Source organism: Podarcis liolepis (assembly GCF_965112155.1).
Source record: "Podarcis liolepis genome assembly, chromosome: 13".
NCBI classification, from domain to species: Eukaryota; Metazoa; Chordata; class Lepidosauria; order Squamata; family Lacertidae; genus Podarcis; species Podarcis liolepis.
In genome coordinates this window covers 47,763,631-47,784,601 of record NC_139573.1, presented here as the reverse complement: position 1 = coordinate 47,784,601, position 20,971 = coordinate 47,763,631, and the positions used below count along the sequence as shown (strand labels likewise).

Genomic DNA, 20,971 nt, shown 5'->3' with positions numbered 1-20,971 from the left:
ACGCTGTTAGTACAAATTGCAACGACTTCTCTCCCGAAGGCGCGCTCCATTGTCTCTCCAGTACCGTGGGGAAGGACTGGTCCCCATTTGCTCCGGATCCTGAACAGGCAGATAGATGTGGTTCTGCAGTTTTCGGGGATGCAGACTGTACCAGAGACCCCCACCCCAACTGCAAACTAGTGTCTCACCCCTGTCTTGTTACTGGGCTCCGGAGCTTGCATTAAATCCAGGCGCTTCGCATATTCTTCCTCTCCAAAGACCTCCCTTCTGTTGCGCCCTCCCAATCATTTCACCACCTTATTTCCCCCCACTGTTGCTGCTGCCTGGCACCTGACCGATGGGCCATCGCACCTCCTCGCAGACACCCCCCTTCCTTCCGTTGCCATACCAAAAATGCTCTGCGAGGACGCGAGGTCAAGTTGACGCGGCGAATCGTTAATTCGCCGCTCGATCCGGATTAGGCGCGCGGTGGTGTCACTCCGGACTGCCACGAGTTTAGGCTCTCCAAAGGATCCGGCGACGTTGGCGACGACCTTGTAGCTTCGGATCCTCACCTCTGTGGATAGGAAGCTGGAACGCGCCACTTAATCCGTGGTTCATCGCTTGCTAAAAATCTGGATCAATAAATTTATCGCGTGTCATTTTCCTTCCCTGCCGGTTCCTGTGCCCCGTACCGATTTACAAGCCTGCCTGAACCAGGATTAACTCATTCCGCAGTAACCACCCCCTCCTCCTGGTTCTGATGGCAGCATAGAGCGGCCCAGAGGGTTCACACGTGACGGCCACCACGCCATCGCGATTCCTAGGGATTCTCATCGTCTGTCCGCACATAAATGTGCTTGCAAGAAAGCTGGGAGATATGCGATCGGGCTTTTTAGTTACTAGCGTTTAAGAGCTGCGCGCTGGCCGCGAGGAAGTGGCTTTTGTAGGCAGTCTGGAGCGGCCACCTTCACTTTTTATGCCCCTGTCCCCAGCCAGAGAGCTTAAGCTTTCGTGAACACGGGTGCCACAAAAAAATCACTTGGTCTATAACTGGTGGGAGAAAACTCGTGGATGACATTGCTGCAGACTAAGTCCACTGCTACCTCTCCGGAATGGACCAGGTCATCTGCATGGATATATTAGCTGAGATCCCCGCATTGCAGGGGGGGTGGACTAGATGACTCGAGGGTTCCCTTCCCATTCTACGATTCTGTGACTTTAAACCGGTGGCGCCACTGAAGAAGAACACGCCCTTCTCCAGCAAAGTCCCACTCCCCACTGGGGGAACCACCTAAGAGGTAAAGTGCATGTGAAAAAGGACATCTCAGAAAGATCTAACATTGCGAAGCAAATCAGGGCTTCGAATCTCCCTCCATAGAAAAAGTTAAAGTATTTTAGAAACAATCGACACCCCACCGGCTCACCCCTCCCCAAAAATATTTCCTTGGTGCAAATCCCACCTTGGGCATGGGCGACGTCTCCGAGAGAAGCGTGTTCTCGTGCTTGGAAACACGCGGGGGAAGCAGGCAGCTTCTATATGGAGTCCAGTTTGTCTTGTTTAGTCACCGAAACGGTTGGTAGTTAAAGTTTACTGGTTGCAATGCACCCTTCTGCTTTAGGTGTTTTTGTTTTAATCTTACGTTTTGACGCCCTGCGTTTTAATTTACACGCTCTTTGTAAAAAAGTGGGTCATTCCTCGCTGTAAAACAGAAACAAAAAGCTGCAATCTTTTTTTTAAAACAACAACAAAGCTCCGTTTTCATTATCTTTTTGCACGCGTCTTTAATTGGTTCTTTGGGATTCGTTATACAGATTGCAAATTTTTAGCGAACTCTTTATTCTGTGGGGAAGGGAGGACGTTAGCCCTTCCTTGAAGAAAGTGCCTGGTGCAAGTCACGGTTATAAAGTAACACATACACACACACACAAAAAAAAATACATACACCTGGGAGAAGAAATATAATACTCGTTTTCAGATATTCTCTCTCTCTCTCTCTCTCTCTCTCTCTCTCTCTCTCTCTCTCCCTTTCCCAAGTTCTGAATTTTAAGGGCTGCATCTGCGTCGTGGATTTGAAGCCGACTCCTGTTTAGAATTCGAATTCTTTTATACACGTGACAATTCCGCAAGCCTCCAACCAATGCATGCCTTCTTCTTGGAAGGACCACCGATTTACGCATCTCCCCCCGTAGCTCATGGAAGAGCAGAAAATCGAAGAACTGCAGTACGGTCCTTTTGTATATTCCAGAGATTAAAATACCAGGGTTGTTGTTTTTTAATTAAACTTTTTTTTTTTTGGAGGGTGTGTGTGCGTATCTGTCCTTTTGCCTGCACCGGGTGCCTTTTCCACTTTCCCTCCTGCGCGTCTTTCCTCCCAGCAAAAAAAGACTCCGGGCCGACCGTGTGTGTGTTTCTGGGTGTGTGTGTGTGTTGTGTGTGTGTTTGTGTCAAACGGTCCCCCAAGCCGTCGCTTTTGTTCCCCGCGCGATCGCAGGCTTTTCTCTTCCAAATCGTGGCTTTTTTACAGTACTTCGCTCGACGCGTTTTTTGTGTGCTTTCCTTTTTGCTTTTGGACGGGTGGCAAGATTGTTTTTGTATTGTCTGGATGCGAAGTCTGTCTGTCTGGAGACAGAGGCGGAAGGGAAACCCGCACATTTTCCTCCCCACCCCCCTCTCCCCCCCCCACCCCCAGATCCCGAGTCTCTCCACCTCCTCCTCCTCCTCATTTATTTATTTCCAGGGACTTCGCTCTTTTGCAAACACCCCTGAAGGAACGAAATCACGTGAGGCTCCCAAAAGGGGGCGGGGCTTTTTGTCCGGAGGAAAAGAGGTGGGGGGGGAAGGAGGGGGAGGAAGAGGAGGAGGGGGAAGGGCCATTTTGTAGATTTCTCCCTCCCTCCCTCTTTCTGTAGCCCGGCAGAAAGAGAGAGAGAGAGAGAGAGGAGAGGAGAGGAGAGAGACAAGGCTGCCCAGAGAATCTCTCTGCCTCTGGAGAGAGAGAGATATTTATCTATACTATATATATTTATATGTATATATTTAAACATTCCAGTCTGATCAGTGTAAGTGGGGCGAAAAGGGGGGGCGGCGTCGGTTCCTCCCCCCTTTGCTTCTCCTCTCTCTTTTCTCTCTCCCCATCCGGTCTTTCGCTGCCTCCGTGCGCCCCTCTAGAAAGGACCCGGGGATCAGGTAGGGCTGCTATACTTTCCCCCTCCGAAATCTGTGTATGTGTGTCCCTTTTTTAAAAAATTAGCATTATTTGCTCCCGGGAACTCCCCCGCTTGCTTTCCCCTAGCGCCTTTTCCCTCCTTTCCCTTTGTCACTCCTTCTCTCTCTTTCTCCCTCTCCTCTTTTCCTTCTCTTTTCCCCCCCTCCTCACCCTGCCTGGCTTTCAAGATGGCCGATCTTTTCTCTCTCTCTTTCTCTCTCTCTCTCTCACTCTCTCTCTCTCGAAATTTTGCCAGCCCTCTCCGGCTCCGAGGAGCCCGCCTTTGTTGTTGTTGTTGTGGCCGCAGGTCGCTTTTCCCCTTCCCCAAATCGCGAAAGGGGGGTACCTCGGGAGGCTCTCCAAAAAGGTCTCCTCGGGTTCCCCCTTTGGAAAGCTCAGCTCCGCCCCCCGGGACCCCCTTTCCCTTGTGTGTGAGTGTGTGTTTGCGCGTCTGCGTCCCCCCCATCGCAACTCAGGAAGCCGGCGGCCAGCGTGGCTCCCTTCCCCGGCCCAGGGCTGCCTCTCTTCGGCTGCTGCAGCCACCAGCTCCGGCTTCCCCGGAGAGGCCTTTACCGCTTCGCTTGTGCGTCTGGGGCGTGTGGGTATGGTTTTTGTGTGTGTGTGTGTGTGTTTTGTGTGTGTGCGCAAACGGCGATCGCGGTTTTGACAGCCAGCATCTTGCAGGCCGCGGTGGAAAAAAGACTCTCCTCTGGTGTGGAGCTCGAGAGATCCACTCCTTTGGATCTCTCGAGAGATCCAAATGCCAGGCGATCCAGGGAGCCCCAAAGAGAAAGGCGCACGCGATGGCTCCTTTGGGCGCGCAGCAGCAGCAGCAGGCCCGGATGATTTGGAGAGAATTGGGACTTATATTGTATATATATCATTTAAAAAGGGGGGGGGGGCAAGAACCACAACATGGCGCGCAGGATGTTGTGGAGAGCGTTGTTGGTCTGGTGTGTGTGTGTGTGTATGTGTGGATAGGGGGAAAGTGACATATTTCTATATTTCTTCTGCCTTGTGTTTCAACCAGCAAGGTGAGGACAGTGATGGTGCTTCCTTTTTGCCCCAGACCGGAGGGGGTTTAAAAGTCTGATCTAGGGAACTCTAGAGCCAGAAAAGGGGTGTGTGTGTTTCTGTCATTCCCCCAAATCACGTGGGAATATGGTTTTGTGTGTTTTTTGCGGTGTGCGTGTGGGGGAGGGGTGATGTTCGACAACATAGTTGTTTCCAAATGCGGGGAGGGGGTGGGAAAGCTGATCGGGCTGGGGCAGTTTGAGGCTGGAGATGCCAAAGCAACACTTGCTGGTATTATTATTATTATTATTATTATTATTATTATTATTATTATTATTAGCTGTCGCAATGTTTGGCGAATGGACGAAATAAGGGAAGTAGGTGGGGATTGTGTGTATGTGTGTGTAAAATATGAATGAGAGAACAGCTGTAGTGGAAAAGCCATATCACTACATATTTTTCACGGTGTGGCTACATAAATAAGAGCAGAATCCTATGGATGCCTGCTAGGAACACTACAGGGTTTAATGGGGCGCTACGTGTGTTTAGAACAACACCCTAAACTCCCCCCATCAACCCCCCCATTACTGCCTTAATTTTCTTTTTTAAAAGACACCTGGTGGTAATTTAATTAGCCAATTGCTCTTGACGCCCTTGCAAAAATAGGATGCAATGTCAGAACAGACTTTCAGAAAAGTACCTTCTCCTACTCTCAGTTTGTGATGGTTCATTCATTTCTGCCCCACTAAGAGTGGGGGGGGGGGGAGGAACCTCTCATTGGTCACCGGATCAAAATCGTATTTCCCTCCAAAATTCTGATTTCTTCTTTGTAAGCCCCTTCAAAGAAACTTCTGGTATGTAGCTCCAGAATTCGAGGAAGGAAGGCGTCTCATTGTCTTCTCTAGAGTATAATAAAAGCAGACACCGTGTCGGTATTTTCTAGAGTGCAGGGAAGAAGCACCTTTCTGGACCTTGCATTCCGTATTAGCTTCTAGAATGCAAGGAGGAAAGGATTGCCACCACCTCTGTATTTTACTCCAGAATGGAAAAGACACCGTTTTCAATGTGGGCCTTTAGACGGAAGAAGTGACCTTCCTTCCAAGTATTTGCCTCTTAAATTCTGGGAATCCGGAACGGGAATTTTAAAAAACCGGGAGGTTCTAGGATGCAAGGAAGGAGAGGGGGTCATCCTACTTGCAGAAATGTCCCGGGGAAATTAAGGGTTGGATTTCCATATGACTATTTTGCTGGAGGTTTCTGCTCCAAGCTTTTATATAGAACATTCCCCTCTAGAATTCCAAGATAAGTTTCTGGAGAACTCGAGATAGGGCTAAGATCCAGATAAAGTTCAGCACTGCTCATTGTCTGTTAAAAATGCTTAATTTATTGCTCGGAACTTTTTTTAAATAGAGATGCTTCTGCCTCCAGAGTCTAAAGAGATCCGCTTTCAACCTTCCTCGTGCCTTTTTTCATTTTTCTACCTTTAAATGTCGGGAATTATTGGCTTAAAAATAACAATTAATAATTCCCCACCTTCAGATGGCTTGAAAGTCCTTCACGAAAGTGGTGGCAAGGGGAATAGGAGGAGAGGCTGTTTTATTCCTCCTTTATTATCTTCCTTTCCTCTGTTCTGGGACAAGGTTATTCTCTCAATGTCTCCTGACACCTGTCCGTCGTTCTTAACCCTAACCTTGCAGTGTAGGCCACACAAGCAGAGAGAGAGAAAGGCTGGTGTTCTTGCGTTTAGGCGGAGCAAAGCTTGTGCGTTTTTCTATGTTTTGCCCTTGTGTTAGCACGACGAGGATGGAGCGTCCTCGCAAGTCCAGATCTTAGATTATAGACTGGGCTTTGTCGTTGAAAAGAGGATTCCTGCTTTGCAAGGGGGTTGGACTAGAATAATTCTAGTCACTAGATGACCCGGGGGTCCCTCCCGAAGCTGCAATTCTATGAGAATGATGGAGTGAACGATCAGTTCAAAGCGCTGTCCTGGGAGCGGAGCTTCTTCGTCTCTCTGCCGGTGGGTTTCACCCTCCAAGCGTCCCCCACCCCTGCGCATCTCAGCTCCCAGAAGTTGCCCAGTGGTAGGGTGCCGGTAGCCCGGGGTACCCGCCTCGCTTTCTGCGCTTCCCAAGAGGTATCTGGTTCGGCTGGGCTGGATGGCGGGCCTTCTTTGGTCGGATCCAGCAGAGGACTTCTCAAGTTGCCTTCCTTATGAAGGTGTTTGGATGGGGGGAACGGGACAATGTGGGCATCTTCTGCCTACACTTAAGATTGCGCACCGTCGGCTGATGGCGAAAGGGTCGCCGTTCCCCCTGCGCAGAGGCCGGGTGAATCCTAAGCGCCTTCCTGCCCTGGCCTTGGGCCGCGCAAGAGCGTTTCCCGCAGGATCGCGCGCTCTTATTCCATGTGGTGCTTGCTGGAGCGCCCGTGGCAGCGCAATCCTATGCACAGCCTTACGCGGAAGTAAGTACAAGTGGGCTTACTCCCAGGCCAGAGTGACATAAAGGATTCCAGCCCAGGGCTCTCCTCCTTCCTGTACCCATTGACCTGGGAGCAAGTCGCGCTGCGCACAGGGAGATTTACTCATGACGAAACTGGCCAGGATCGCGCTGAAAGCAGCCACCCGCCTGCCCAGGAGAGAAGCGAGGGTCGGAGCTGATTTTGGCTTGGCTCTTTTCCTGTTCTTTGGACTGGCGTGTATTTAAATCGGCGCCGAGACCCAGTCTTGCTGGCGATGGGGGTGGGTGACTGGGGGGTTTGTTGTGTCTCGCTGGCGGTTTGTTGAGTCTTGCTTGGGGTTTTTGTTGCGTCTTGCTGGCGGTTTGTTGTGTCTGCTTTGGAGAGCGAGTTGCCTTTTGAACCCACGTGGGATCGAGAGAGCTCGGGGGAGATCGCTTCTGAGAACGCGTGCAGGGGGGCTGGGGTGGCGCGCGTCCCCGCTGCAGAAAGGCTAGGATTTTAGGATCTCTTTCTCTTGCCTTCAGAAGGGAAGCATCCGACGCAGGTATTTGCCCTGCTCCCCGGAGGTCAAGGCCCAATACAGGCGTAACTCCCAAGTAAATCTCTTTCCGGATTGCAATTTTTTATAGTCTCAAATCCCACCCCATCCTTTGAAAACATTATTCCACTTTGACTTGGGTTTTTTTGGGAGGTGTCTCCAAGATCTAGCCAAAGTTATGCGTTTTAAAACACCCCATTGACTTCAGTGGGAGCGTATTCCTTCTTTTTGTTTTGAAGATTTATACGCCGCCTTTCGATGGAGTGATGGCAGGTTGTAAAGCGAAGAAACGCGAGTGGCTGGGGCTGCGCAGGCTGGTGTACATGCTCGTGGCTAAGGCATCAACAGGGAATACCCCAATAGCTCTGATTCAGGGCTAAAGGGCATGGGTTTTGCGGATAAGTATTCTGTTCTAGGTTGTCAATTGGCCTTCAGCTTGGACAACAAACCCCAGTGCTCCAGAAAACCGGGAGGGCTTGACTGGAGAGCGCAAGCTTAGCAGTGGATCTGGAGATGTAACGAACACCCGGATCTGTTTCCTTCGCCGAATTCTAGAAGCTAATAAAAGGAAGGGACTGTCCTTGAATTTCTGTGTGGTGCACAGAAAGCCCGGTCTCTTCCCAACGCAGAAATCAATAAGAAGATCTCGAGAAATAGATGGATGCACAGGGATAGGGGCTGCGTCGTGCAGAGATCCGTAGAATCTGGGATGGACGGGTTCTAGACGGGATTACTGGATGCAAAAGAAACATTGGGGGGGGGGCGTGGAGTGTTTGCCATACTTGCCCGGTGAAATATTACATGCACTCTCCCGGGGAACCTCGGAACTTGTTTCAAAGGGCCCTTCTCGGGTCCCTGAGCATATGGAGCAATGAAGAGTGGCTCTGAGCACATGCAGAGTGCCCGTTAACTATTGAGTAATCGCTGTCCTCATACATCTTAGAGGAAAATGTCAGGCAGTCTGAAACCCTGGTCAATTTATTTTAATAAAAAAAGCAACAACTAGGCAGTGACCAGGAGGCATTAAATAAACCATCTGAAAGATCCTTTCGCTCCACCCGTTTGTTTTCTCGTTTATTTAGGGATCTAAGTATTATATATTTCGCAAACGGCTTGGTGTGCGAGATGGTGATCTTCAAATTTCTGGATGTTTGCCTTGGAGTTTGGGGGTGCAGGTGAGAGTGGCAGGAGGCGTTGCCCTAAATTTACAGATCTGAATCTAAGCTCGCTATAGCTCCTTAGGTTGCCCCTCCAGACTCACTTTTCCAAGAGTCGCGGCCCCGATGATGGGAACTGTAGTCCAAACCACCTGGAAGAGGCACCAGGTTGGTGCAAAAATAGTAGTAACCTTGACCGCGATTAGGGAGAAGAGTTTCCGGGCTTCGGGGAAGTCGGAGCCCCGGGGAAAAAATTAAAATAAAAGAAGGATTAAATAAATGTGAACGCTAACCTTTATACTGGGGAAGAGGCCAATGTATTTAGGATGCAATTCGGTGCATGGGTAGGACATATTGGAGCCGCTAATGCGCAGCGCAATCCTATGCCTCTCTACTCAGAGGTAATCCGGAATGAGTTCAGGCACTCTTTGCATAGGATGGGTGCGCAACAACCCGGATTGCAGACAGGGCTGGTTGCAGTCTCTTGTACACTTACGTGCGGGGAAGCCCCATTGCTGCCCCCCCCCTTGAAATAGACCTTCGTAGGATCTGCTCCGCCTCCAGCGCTGCGCTGCGCTGTTTTTCTGAAGATCCCTCCGTTTCCTCACTTCCTGGTTGGTTGCATCGAGCAAAACAGGCTTTCCAAAGTTTGCAGGCTTAGAGAAGGAGGCTGCCTCCCGCCCATTCACCCGGGAGAAATCCTTGCTATTTATTTTACCCGAAGGTTGCCTTTCAGAGCAAAACCCCACTTTCTTTAAACTCAGGGGCACGTGCTTCGGAGCGGGGGTGCCAACCTGAATAAAATATTGCGGGCGCCCAGGTAAGCCCCGCACCGCATAATGGATCACATGATGCAATGCACACACGCCGTTTGAATGGGGATGCCCATCAACTTTGTGGGAGCTCGGCCCCCTCAGATATTTTATTGTGGGGGTTGAAGTCGGCTCCTGTGCTTCGGGATCCACAGCTGCGTTTTCCGACCGATCTTGTCCTTTTTAAAGCAAATAAATAAATGCCCAAATGGAGCCCCTTTTAAGGGTCTTGCTCCTTTAACAACTGCAGGAAGGCACGATCTGTCTGCAGCTTCTAGATTCTACAAATGTATTCGTTGAATGTATAGCTTGGCTGAGGAGCTGACCGGACCCAGATCTGTTCAGCTTCTGCAATGTTACAAGATGACAATCTTCCTAGATGATGATGGACTGCAACCATCATCCTTGCCCATTGACCGCGCTTGGTTGGGGATGCTGAGAGCTGGGGGTCCAATATCTGGCGGGGTGGGTGGGGGCAGACGTTTCCAGTCCCTAGCGGTGCAATAATAAAGGGAACTATCTTAAAGTAGTTCCTTTATCAGATGAGTTTTCGATTCATTGGGGGGGGGGGGAGGAAGGCAAGGGGATGCAAGGACGCCCCCCCCCACCACTCCAGTTAGGTTTTGAATGACCCCAGCATTAAATGGTAATTTAAAATATGAAGCATGGTTTATTTGTATATAAACGCCATCATCATAAATAGGACTGCCTTCTCCCAAAAGAGGTGTAGAATGGGAACATTAGTAGCTCGAAGGGGCCTAGAGAAACTCCCTCTGCCCATCTCTGCGCCCCCCACCCGACCCCCAGCACCCACTATTTTGTCTGGTGCCACCGCTGGATATTTTCTCGAAGCGCTGAGCTTTGTTTTCATAGGGAGTGGTTCTAGTAGAGTAGAGAGTGCGTCTGAGCGCGTGCAGAAGGCCTTTCCTTCCAGGGCCAGTGTAACCAGACGTTCCTTGATCGTAGCGCATCAATAATTAGGATTGGACCCAAGACGGACGATCCAGCTTTGGGGAATCTTGAGCGCTCTTTGGGGCGGAAGGGGGTGAGGAGGGAAGCCGTTTTTTAAACGAAAATTGACCACTGGTGACCCCAAAGGGGGTTCACCTTATTTCCACACCTCCATTGCTCCTGTCTTCTAGGGAACATAAAATCTGCGATAGCGGCCTGTTTGCAAACATGTATTGGTTTTCCCCGACACATGCACCGATTTCATTTTTTAATTTCATTTTTTTTGCCTGTGTAGGATTTTGGTCTTCTTGGTTTCTAATCTTGAGCCGTTTGCCTGTTTCAGGAGCTAAATAATTTAATGCAAAGTAGGTGAAAGGGGCTGCCCGGCGATATTTCACGTTGAAAAGTCCCTTTGATTTCAAAGGAGAGACCTCGATCTTCTGTAAATCGGAAGAAAACCCAAGTCTGTTGAATGGGACGTTAAGCGGAAACCTAAGCAGGCTTGCTCAGAAGTAAGCCCCACTGAGTTCAATAGGAGTTGCTTTGGGGGTAACAGATATGCAGCAAAAGCCCCTACCTGGGGGTAGGGGGAAGCCAGTATGGTGGAGCGGTTAGTGTGCTGAACTAGGAGCCAGGAGACCCGGGTTTCTATCCCTATTCGCCCATGAAGCTCGCTGCGTGACCCTGGACCTGCCACAATCTTTCAGTTTAACCCGATTTACAAAGTTGCTGTGCGGATAAAATGGGGAGGGGGAGCAGCAAGCGCCTTGCAAGAAAAGCCGGTTATAAATGTAAATAAATGTAATAATAATAATAATCCCAAGCATATACTTTTCGCATTGGAACACGAGGAATTCCTAGAGCAATTGTGTGCATGTCTATTTAAAAGTGAAGTTCAATCGGTTACGTATACCCTGCTAAGCCTGTACAGGATTGCATTTCTTAAAAGCGCATAACTCTGGCTGAGCTGTCAGGGAAGTCCCGGCCCAGGCGAGGTTTGTGAGAAGGCGCGCCAGCTTTCAGGCTCTGCAGAGCTCTTCTTCAGGCAGTCTGTACCTGTTTCTCTCCCTTGCTGATGCTCCTGCGCTTTCGGCAGTACTTGCGCAGGAGTCAGGAGCACATCAGGTGGAAGGAAGCTTTATTCAGTTCTTCCTGACAAAATTCCTTCCCTCTAAAGCATTTGGGGAGCGGAAGTAAATAAACAACACGCGATCCCTCTAATCAGGCTGCACAATTAAGGGTTTACCACCATGCAATGTAACTCCTAAACCAAAGAGACGCAGGGGTGCATCTACCCAAACACGTGTACAAGGGACCATTTAAAGGAGCCCGATTTATTAAATAAATATCCTATTCACATAATTGCAGTAGAACCTCTGTACTCCGGAGCCCAATTGTGGCCAGTAGGTCATGCTTCCGGGTAAGCGTGCGTGAAATTGCGTTGTTAGGATCAGTTTTGCTGAGCGAGTGAGATCCTGTTGAGATCCACCCTTTGCAGGGGTAGCAGCCGAGATCTCTCTGCCCATTTTATTGGGAACCAAATCCCATTGCCTCCTCTCCGATGGGACTTTTCTCCCCGGGAAAGTGGGCGTGAGATGGTTTGCAAACGGGAGTGGGTCGCGGCCGTCTGCACCGTCCGTGAAAGGCTGGCTTGGTGACTTGAGGCCGCCTGATTCTTAGCTAGCCAAAAGTGAAAAAGAAAAGGCCATTTTGATCACCGATAAGAGAGAGAGAGAGACAGAGAAAAGTCGATTGATTTTAAGCTGCTCCACAGCCCATTCAACTGAAGAATCTTGCCAGAAAATAAGATGGGAACGCGTTCTCAGGTTTACGCGTAAAAGGATAGTTTAGCCTGAAAAGACGCTTGCTTGTTGCTCGTCTGGCTTTCTAAATGTTAAAGCAAGTCACAAGTTTCATAAGAGACCATTCGGCTCAGCTTCCTATCCAACTCCTTTCTCTTGCGCTGCAGCTAAAATCTCTCCACACCCCCTGGGTCCGGGTTGTAAAACAGCCTTGTTACTTGGATTTCCTTTCTTTCCAAAGGGAAAAAAATGCTTCTGAGATCCCTTCTCAACAAATTGTCCCCAAGATACTGAAATGCGATTAGGCTGTAAATTTCAAGGTTCCTTTAGTTGCAGGTTCCCAGCCTGATGCGCTTCTAGTTAGAAAAAAACCCCTTTAAGCTCAATGGGGTTTGCCTCCAGGTAAGTATGCAGATAGGATTTCAGCCTTTAAGCGAAAGCACCGCTGGGAGTTGTGCAAAAGCCTAAGCAATAATTTGGGAGGTTTTGGCTACACATCTGTGCAAATATTTTTCCTGGTTCCTAAGCAAGTTGGGCGAGGGGAGGGGAACCTGATGCTCTCCTGACCTAAGAGTAAAACAGCAGGTTGGGGAGAAAAAGAGCAGCAATGGATGGATGCCTCCCAGCCCAGGCGTGTTGATTCACGGGTCATTGATATGTCTAGCCAAAGGCTGTTTGATCTATCCATCTCCATGCTGGAAGGTCGTGTGGGCTGAAGCACATCTGAAAACTATACAAAACGGGAAGGCTGAGGAAATGGGGAAGGTGGTTCATTTTATTTTATTTTATTTTATAATTTGCGCACCGCAGAATGGGTGGGGAGGACGCTCTGGGCTTTTCACCTGCACTTTTGTAAAATATATTCCTATCTCAAATTGTCTGTGCAATCAGTTCTCTGGAATTATCCACTCATCCCTCAATCTGATAAATTTATTTTTTTATGTCTGTCTCTTTTCCACAGTCCCATTTTCCACAGTCCCATTTTCCACAGATTTTTTCTGTGTGCAAAGGATCTGTTTGATTAAGATGGGAGGATCACTTGTAGTTTATAACCGTGTGTGTGTCTGAAGAAACAAATTAACTTCCCATCCCAATAATAGACTGGGTGGGAAATCAGCCAAGCTCCTTCTTTTTCCTCCTCTTTTGTCTGGAATGAGATTAGCCCTTCCTTAAATATTGCCTATATAGTCTCATCCTTGGTCCAGGATATGAAGTCTTCAGCCCTGGAGATGTTGCTGGACTCCAATTCCCATCAGCTCCAGCCAGCATGGGATGATGGGAGTTGTAGTCCAGCAACATCTGTGTGGAATAACAGCGGAGACATGTCTTAAATGCATTACAGTAAGCCTGCAATTTATGCAGGGGGTTACGTTCCAGGGATTGCCCCTAAAGCAAACATTGCGTATAGTCAAAACACATTGGGTTCAGAGGCGGGTGGGATTGCCCAAGTCACTTTTTCAGGAATCCCACCCCTTTAAAAAAAATTTATTTTGCCACACGTGCGAGTTAAATGCACATAAATTGTGGGCTTACTGTAATTGCCTGAATGCAGGAGGAAGGTATCCCTCTGTAGAGAGGAATGGGGAGGTTGAGAAATGCTCAGGTTTTTTTTTTTGTGTCAGGTAGGATCAGGTTGGTTCCATGGTTGCGTTCCGTTAATAAAGCTATTTCCACTTAGCCTAGAATTGGCTGGTGCAATGCAGGCAGCGGTGGCGGCCAACTAGGGTGAGGATATCAGCCATTCCTCTTTCTTCTGTTCCAGGGGTAGGCAACCTAAGGCCGGTGGGCCGGATGCGGCCTATTTGCCTTCTCAATGCGGCCCACGGACGGTCCGGGAATCAGCGTGTTTTTACATGAGTAGAAAGTGTCCTTTTATTTTAAAGGCATTTCTGGGTTATTTGTGGGGCCTGCCTGGTGTTTTTACATGAGTAGAATGTGTGCTTTTATTTAAAATGCATCTCTGGGTTCTTTCTGGGGCATAGGAATTTGTTCATCCCCCCCCCCCAAATATAGTCCAGCCCACCACATAGTTTGAGTGGGTGGACCGGCCCACAGCTGAAAAAGTTTGCTGACCCCTGCTGTATTCCCTTGGTCCATCTTCCTTAACTCAGTTAGTTGCACTGTTAGGTAATGCTAGACTTCTGGATTTAAAGGTCTTGTGGGCCACAGCTCGTCTTTAGATGATCGTTGCTCTAATTTCACTTCCTGCAAAATGTGGTAAGCCAGCCCTGCTGCGTTGTTTGGTTTTCTTTGGTGGGGAGGTCCTGCTTCTCTTTCCTCTGAGTGGGGCCTTGCACCTCTGTCACAAAGTCTTATCTTGATTGGCACCATTGAGCCTAACTTCTCCACCTCAGGAGATAGTTAAATGTAAAGGTAAAGGGACCCCTGACCATTAGGTCCAGTCGTGACCGACTCTGGGGTTGCGGCGCTCATTTCGCTTTATTGGCCGAGGGAACCGGCGTACAGGTCATGTGGCCAGCATGACTAAGCCGCATCTGGCGAACCAGGGCAGCGCACAGAAACACCGTTTACCTTCCCTCTGGAGTGGTACCTATTTATCTACTTGCACTGGTGTGCTTTCAAACTGCTAGGTTGGCAGGAGCAGGGACCGAGCAACAGGAGCTCACCCCGTCGTGGGGATTCGAACCGCCGACCTTCTGATTGGCAAGTCCTAGGCTCTGTGGTTTAACCCACAGTGCCACCCACCTCCCCAGGAGATAGTAAGTAGCTCAAATTAAAATATTCAACTGAAGCAGGTCAGCTTGGTGAAGTATGCAAGTCTCCTGGTTTCTCAGTGCTCCTTAAGTGGTTCTTTATGGTACAGTTTTGAAGGGGAGAGTCTTGGATTAGGGGTTGTGAGACCACTTCCATGCTCAATCGTGAAGGTCAGAGGGTGACCTTGGCTCCCCCTCTATCTCATCTAATTTATTGTGAGGATAATATGCGTGGAGGGAGACACCATGTCCATTGGCCCTTAGCTCATAAGTTTTATATAGTTTTTATTTTATTTTACAGATATAAACTTACAGCAAAATCAATTAAAGGTAAAGGGACCCCTGACCATTAGGTCCAGTCATGGCCGACTCTGGGGTTGCGGCGCTCATCTCGTTTTATTGGCCAAGGAAGCCGACGTACAGCTTCCGGGTCATGTGGCAAGCTAAGCAGCTTCTGGTGAACCAGAGCAACGCACGCAAACGCCGTTTACCTTCCCACCGGAGTGGTACCTATTTATCTACTTGCACTTTGATGTGCTTTCGAACTGCTACAAATCTATATAAAGAGATTACTCCTGAATTACTTCCCCCCATGGGTCCTAATGTCAACATTTACAATTGCATATCAATCCATTATCCACATTTTCTTAACCATCTGAATTATCCATAGTCGTCGTCACCTTACAAGTGAGGTTAAAATCCTGCCAATGTTTTCATCTGCTTACAATGGTCTCCTAAATAAATTATAAATCTTTCCCATTCTTTTTTAAAGTTCTTGTCCTTTTGGTTCCTGAGCCTTCCAGTTAATTTTGCCATTTCGGCATAGTCCGTCAACTTGGTTTGCCATTCTTCCCTGGTTGGAAGGGTTCCTTCTTTCCATCTCTGGGCTAGTAACATCTGTGCGGCTGTTGTCAAATGCATAAATATTCTTTTCTGATCCTTTGGAATCTCGGTACCTATAATTTCTAATAAAAAAGCTTCTGGTTTTTTAACAAACATTCTTTTAAACTCCCCCCGCCCATTTTTCATTATATATCATCTCCCAGAAAGTTTTTATTACCTTATACGACCACCACAGATGATAAAAGGTACCTTCTTTTTCTTTACATTTCCAGCAGGTATTTGTGCTTGCTCTAGACATTTTTGCTAACTTACCAGGCGTCAAATACCACCGGTACATCATTTTCATATAATTTTCTTTCACCGTACAACGTGCTGTAAATTTCAAATCTGTTTTCTGTAACTTCTCCCAATCTGCCATAAAATTAATAAATAAGTTAAACCGATACATTAACTGAAAGATCTATAATGCTAGCTGGAGTGTAAAAGACTGGGGTGAAGAGATCCCATTGGTGGAAACGGGCTATTTTGCAGAGCTGCCATCAAATGGAAGATACCTAATAAAAGTGCCTGGTGCCATACAAAGAGAAAACGTTCGTGAAAAGAAAAGACCAGATGGGTGTCACTGGGTAGAGTTGAAAGACTTCTCTTCCAAAACCCACTAGTTTCTGCTAATTAATTATCTTTCAAAGAGGCTTTCACAGAAATTAATTTCTTTTACAGGATTAATCTGTAAAAAGGGCTGTTGATTGATTAAAAGATTTTCAGTTGACTTATCTCCTGGCTTCCCATTAATTCATTTAAAGGAAGTCTTGATACGTTTCTTCCTGAGGAGACCTCGAGTGTTTCTCTGAAGTGTGAGAGGGATTGATAATTCTGTAAATAAGCTACTACTTATTGCTAGATGGAAAGACCGTATTCAATATTTTCAAAAGAAGCTAAAGGATTTGAACAATTCCCCCCCCCCCTTCAGAATATTTTTACTGGTTTTTCTCATTTATCTAAAATCTGAACGATTTAAATCTCTTGTAATGCTTTGTTTTGCCAGTTAAAGTTTGCAGCGCTACAGAGAGAGGTACAGTGGTACCTCGGGTTAAGTACTTAATTCGTTCCAGAGGTCCGTACTTAACCTGAAACTGTTCTTAACCTGAAGCACCACTTTAGCTAATGGGCCTCCTGCTGCTGCCGCGCCGCCGGAGCCCAATTTCTGTTCTTATCTTGAAGCAAAGTTCTTAACCTGAAGCACTATTTCTGGGTTAGCAGAGTGTGTAACCTGAAGCGTATGTAACCTGAAGCGTACATAACCTGAGGTATCACTGTACTGGGACACTAGACTTTGTGGAAATCCCATTCCCCTTGCTAAAGAAGTTGTGTTCTTTAATTCCAGATATGTGGGCTGTTACACCAGTGAAGAATAGTGTAGGGAATTCATTATGCTTATGTTAAAATATGCGTTTGTCTATCAAATTGTACAGTATTTGAAATGTTGGCATGGGGAACAAATTCTAGGAGAAACCTCAGCTCAAACTGATTCTGATTCAACATATGGGGGCAATGCTATGGCAAGATCCGGACTCAGCCAGGCTCAACCAGGGTTAAGTCTCCAACCCTGGAACACCCAAAGATACAGTTGCATTGCTGGCTGATTTAAATGTCAAAAAGGGTGGTGGTGGAGACAGGGACAAGAGAGGGAGAATTTAGGTTGGATCCTAAACCCATTCATCTTGGTTGCATGATTTGGCAACACATAACCATTTCATAAGGGTGGCACTGTGGGTAAAACCTCAGTGCCTAGGACTTGCCGACCGCATGGTCGGCGGTTCGAATCCCTGCGGCGGGGTGAGCTCCCATCTTTCGGTCCCAGCTCCTGCCCACCTAGCAGTTCGAAAGCACCCCTAAGTGCAAGTAGATAAATAGGTACCGCTTTCTACCGGGAAGGTAAACAGCGTTTCCGTGTGCTGCGCTGGTGCCGGCTCGCCAGAGCAGCTTCGTCACGCTGGCCACGTGACCTGGAAGTGTCTCCGGACAGCGCGGGCCCCCGGCCTCTTAAGTGAGATGGGCGCACAACCCTAGAGTCGGACACGACTGGCCCGTACGGGCAGGGGTACCTTTACCTTTAACCATTTCATAAAAGGGAGCGGGTGGCGCTGTGGGTTAAACCACAGAGCCTAGGACTTGCCGATCAGAAGGTCGGCGGTTCGAATCCCCGTGAAGGGGTGAGCTCCCGTTGCTCGGTCCCTGCTCCTGCCAACCTAGCAGTTCGAAAGCATGTCAAAGTGCAAGTAGATAAATAGGTACCGCTCCGGCGGGAAGGTAAATGGCGTTTCTGTGCGCTGCTCTGGTTTGCCAGAAGCGGCTTAGTCATGCTGGCCATATGACCCGGAAGCTGGACACTGGCTCCCTCGGCCAATAAAGCGAGATGAGCGCCGCAACCCCAGAGTCGGTCACGACTGGACCTAATGGTCAGGGGTCCCTTTACCTTTACCTTTACCCATTTCAAAGTCTTGTTTTCCCTCTGCCAGAGTTAAGCAGAACAGCAGCCTGACTGCTGAAGTTTGGATCTGGCTTAACTTTAGACTGGCTTAACTTCCATGGTCTTTCTTTACACTAGCTTCTTGTACATAGGATTGTACTGTAGATGTACCTAACAAAAAAGGCGCTGGGGCTTCAAACCGAAAGGAAACATTATTTGCAGAGTTTTGTTTTGATTTTTCTGCGGGGAGCAGAAACTGATGTAATTTTTACTAGGGAGAAAAAGCTGATTGAGGGAGTTAATTAGTGTAGGGAAAGTCTCATAGACTAGAAGTTACGTCATGCACCGTATTTTTCGCTCTATAGGATTCACCAGACCATAAGACGCACCTAGTTTTTGGAGGAGCAAAACAAGGAAAAAAATATTCTGAATCTCAGAAGCCAGAACAACAAGAGGGATCGCTGCGCAGCGAAAGCAGCGATCCCTCTTGCTGTTCTGGCTTCTGGGATAGCTGCACAGCCTGCATTCGCTCCATAAGATGCACACACATTTCCCCTTACTTTTTAGGAGGGAAAAAGTGAGTCTTATAGAGCAAAAAATACAGTATGTATCATGTGGGTTTGTAGCATATATGTATGTATATGTGACGTGTAATTAATGTTACTTGTTGGGTGTCCTTAGAGAGAGAAACCGAGCTTTCCATGTAGCACGGATGAGGTCTTGATTTCTAGCATGAGGATTTTATTAAAACTAGCTTGCACTGGCAGGCTGGCTGGCTGGCTTCTTTCCAGCGTTTAATTTCCATTTAAGAAATAAAAGAGCGGTGCTCAGGCAACATGCTCTTAAGCCCCGACCCCTAAATCCAGATGTGTGAGGGCTGAGAAAAAACAGTCTTCACACGCAAACCTCCTTCTCCCATGTATTGGGAGAAAGAGCCCCCCCCCAACAATAGAAGGACTTGAGAGACAATGGAGTCCGCCTCGGGGTGAAGTCAAACCGCTGCAAAGTGACCCCCCTAGGGCACAAGCCTGGGCAGTGTGTATGGAGGTCCTGGGATGCCCAGACGACAAGACCCTCCCCCTCTCGTCTTCGCATGCAGGGCAAGTCTAACTCACCAAGGGTTTTTGGACCCATTGGCTACCCTCACCTGGTTTAGCCGGCCAGTTGAAGCCATTCCCTGGGTGCGGCTGCTGTTACATGCTAAATAATAATAATAATAATAATAATAATAATAATAATAATAATAATTTATTATTTATACCCCGCCCATCTGGCTGGGTTTCCCCAGCCGCTCTGGGTGGCTTCCAACAAAATATTAAAATACAATTGTCTATTAAACATTAAAAGCTTCCCTAAACAGGGCTGCCTTCAGATGTCTTCTAAAAGTCTGATAGAGTGGTACCTCGGGTTACAGATGCTTTAGGTTACAGACGTTTCAGGTTACAGACTCCACTAACCCAGAAATAGTACCTCAGGTTAAGAACTTTGCTTCAGGATGAGAACAGAAATCGTGCTCTGGTGGCGCGGCGGCAGCAGGAGGCCCCATTAGCTAAAGTGGTGCTTCAGGTTAAGAACAGTTTCAGGTTAGGAACGGACCTCCAGAATGAATTAAGTTCTTAACCTGAGGTACCACTGTAGTTGTTTTTCTCTTTGACATCTGATGGGAGGGCGTTCCACAGGGCGGGTGCCACTACCGAGAAGGCCCTCTGCCTGGTTCCCTGTAACTTGGCTTCTCGTAACGAGGGAACCACCAGAAGGCCCTTGGAGCTGGACCTCAGTGTCCAGGCAGAACGATGGGGGTGGAGAAGCTCCTTCAGGTATACTGGACCGAGGTGTTTAGGGTTTTAAAGGTCAGCACCAACACTTTGAATTGTGCTCGGAAATGTACTGACGGCTCCCAGGATCCAGAGGTGAGAGAGGGTGGGGACTAAAGGTGGACAAACTATCCCCAGAGGAGCACAATGTGTCCTCCACTATACTATCCCTCACGTAACACTTCATATATCCCCGTAGAAGTTCTGAGTCTAGTAAGCTGGATAGCTCAGTTGGTTAGAGAGGGGTCAGCAACCTTTTTCAGCCGTGGGCTGGTCCACTGTCCCTCAGACCTTGTGGGGGGCCGGACCATATTTTGAAGAAGAAGAAAAATGAATGAATTCCTATGCCCCACAAATAACCCAGAGGTGCATTTTAAATAAAAGCACACATTCTACTCATGTAAAAACATGCTGATTCCCGGATTGTCCACAGGCTGGATTTAGAAGGCAATTGGGCCGGATCCAGCCTCGGGTCTTAGTTTGCCTACTCCTTAGAGCATGGTGCTGATAATGCCAAGGTTGTAGGTTTGATTCCCATAAGGGACAGCTGCATTTTCCTCCATTGCAAGGGGTGATTCTCAGGGTCCCTTCCAACAATGCAATTCTATGTTCAGGGCTCACTTTAAAGCCCATTTCCCCTGAATTTGAGATAATGGGGAGCTAGGTATGATAGTGAAGAGTGGCATTCTGCATATGTTCAGGTACATTTTTTCTTTAAAGTGCATCTGTTGCAATTGCATGTTCTTTGTCGCAATTCCAGCGTGTCAACGGTTCCAAGAACTGATGGGCTTTTACTAAAACTCTTTGCAGTAAACCGGACCGCCCCTTCTCAGTTTTCCTTGCCTGCTACCCTTGACAGCATTTGCAGATGGAAGGAGAGGATTTCTTGCCATGAAGGAGGAGAGGAGGGGGGCAGCCAGGAAGAGAATAGATTGCAAAAGCAGACCTCCCCAAGAAAATAAAAATGAGGAGGGAGGGAAGGGGAAAGACACACAATCTGGAGAATAGGGGGGTTCCCAAGGGTACCAGATAGGGGAATTGCGTTTCAGGACCACAAAGGTGCAATGTAATCGGCTGGATTTCTCTCCGGTGCTGGCATCCTGCCATCTGGAGCAGCCATGTAACTATAGAAACTGGCTCGCTGCCTTACACCAATCAGGAAATGTAACATCACCTGAGAATGCAATGGAGAGAGCCACTTTGTTGAT

The 20,971-nt window shown here is 48.1% G+C and overlaps 1 protein-coding gene across 3 annotated transcripts in view; it reads left to right on the top strand.

Moving 5' to 3' along the window:
• Positions 1–2,865: 2,865 nt before the first annotated feature.
• Positions 2,866–20,971, top strand: part of PCGF2 (polycomb group ring finger 2) — a 44,138-nt gene continuing 26,032 nt past the window's right edge. Inside the window, exon 1 of one of the 3 annotated variants that reach the window (XM_083470470.1) lies at positions 2,866–3,042. The gene's annotated coding sequence lies outside the window, so the exon portion shown is untranslated. Of the gene's footprint in view, positions 3,170–20,971 lie in introns of all 3 variants that reach the window. The other 2 variants (XM_083470469.1, XM_083470473.1) reach the window with 2 other exon arrangements.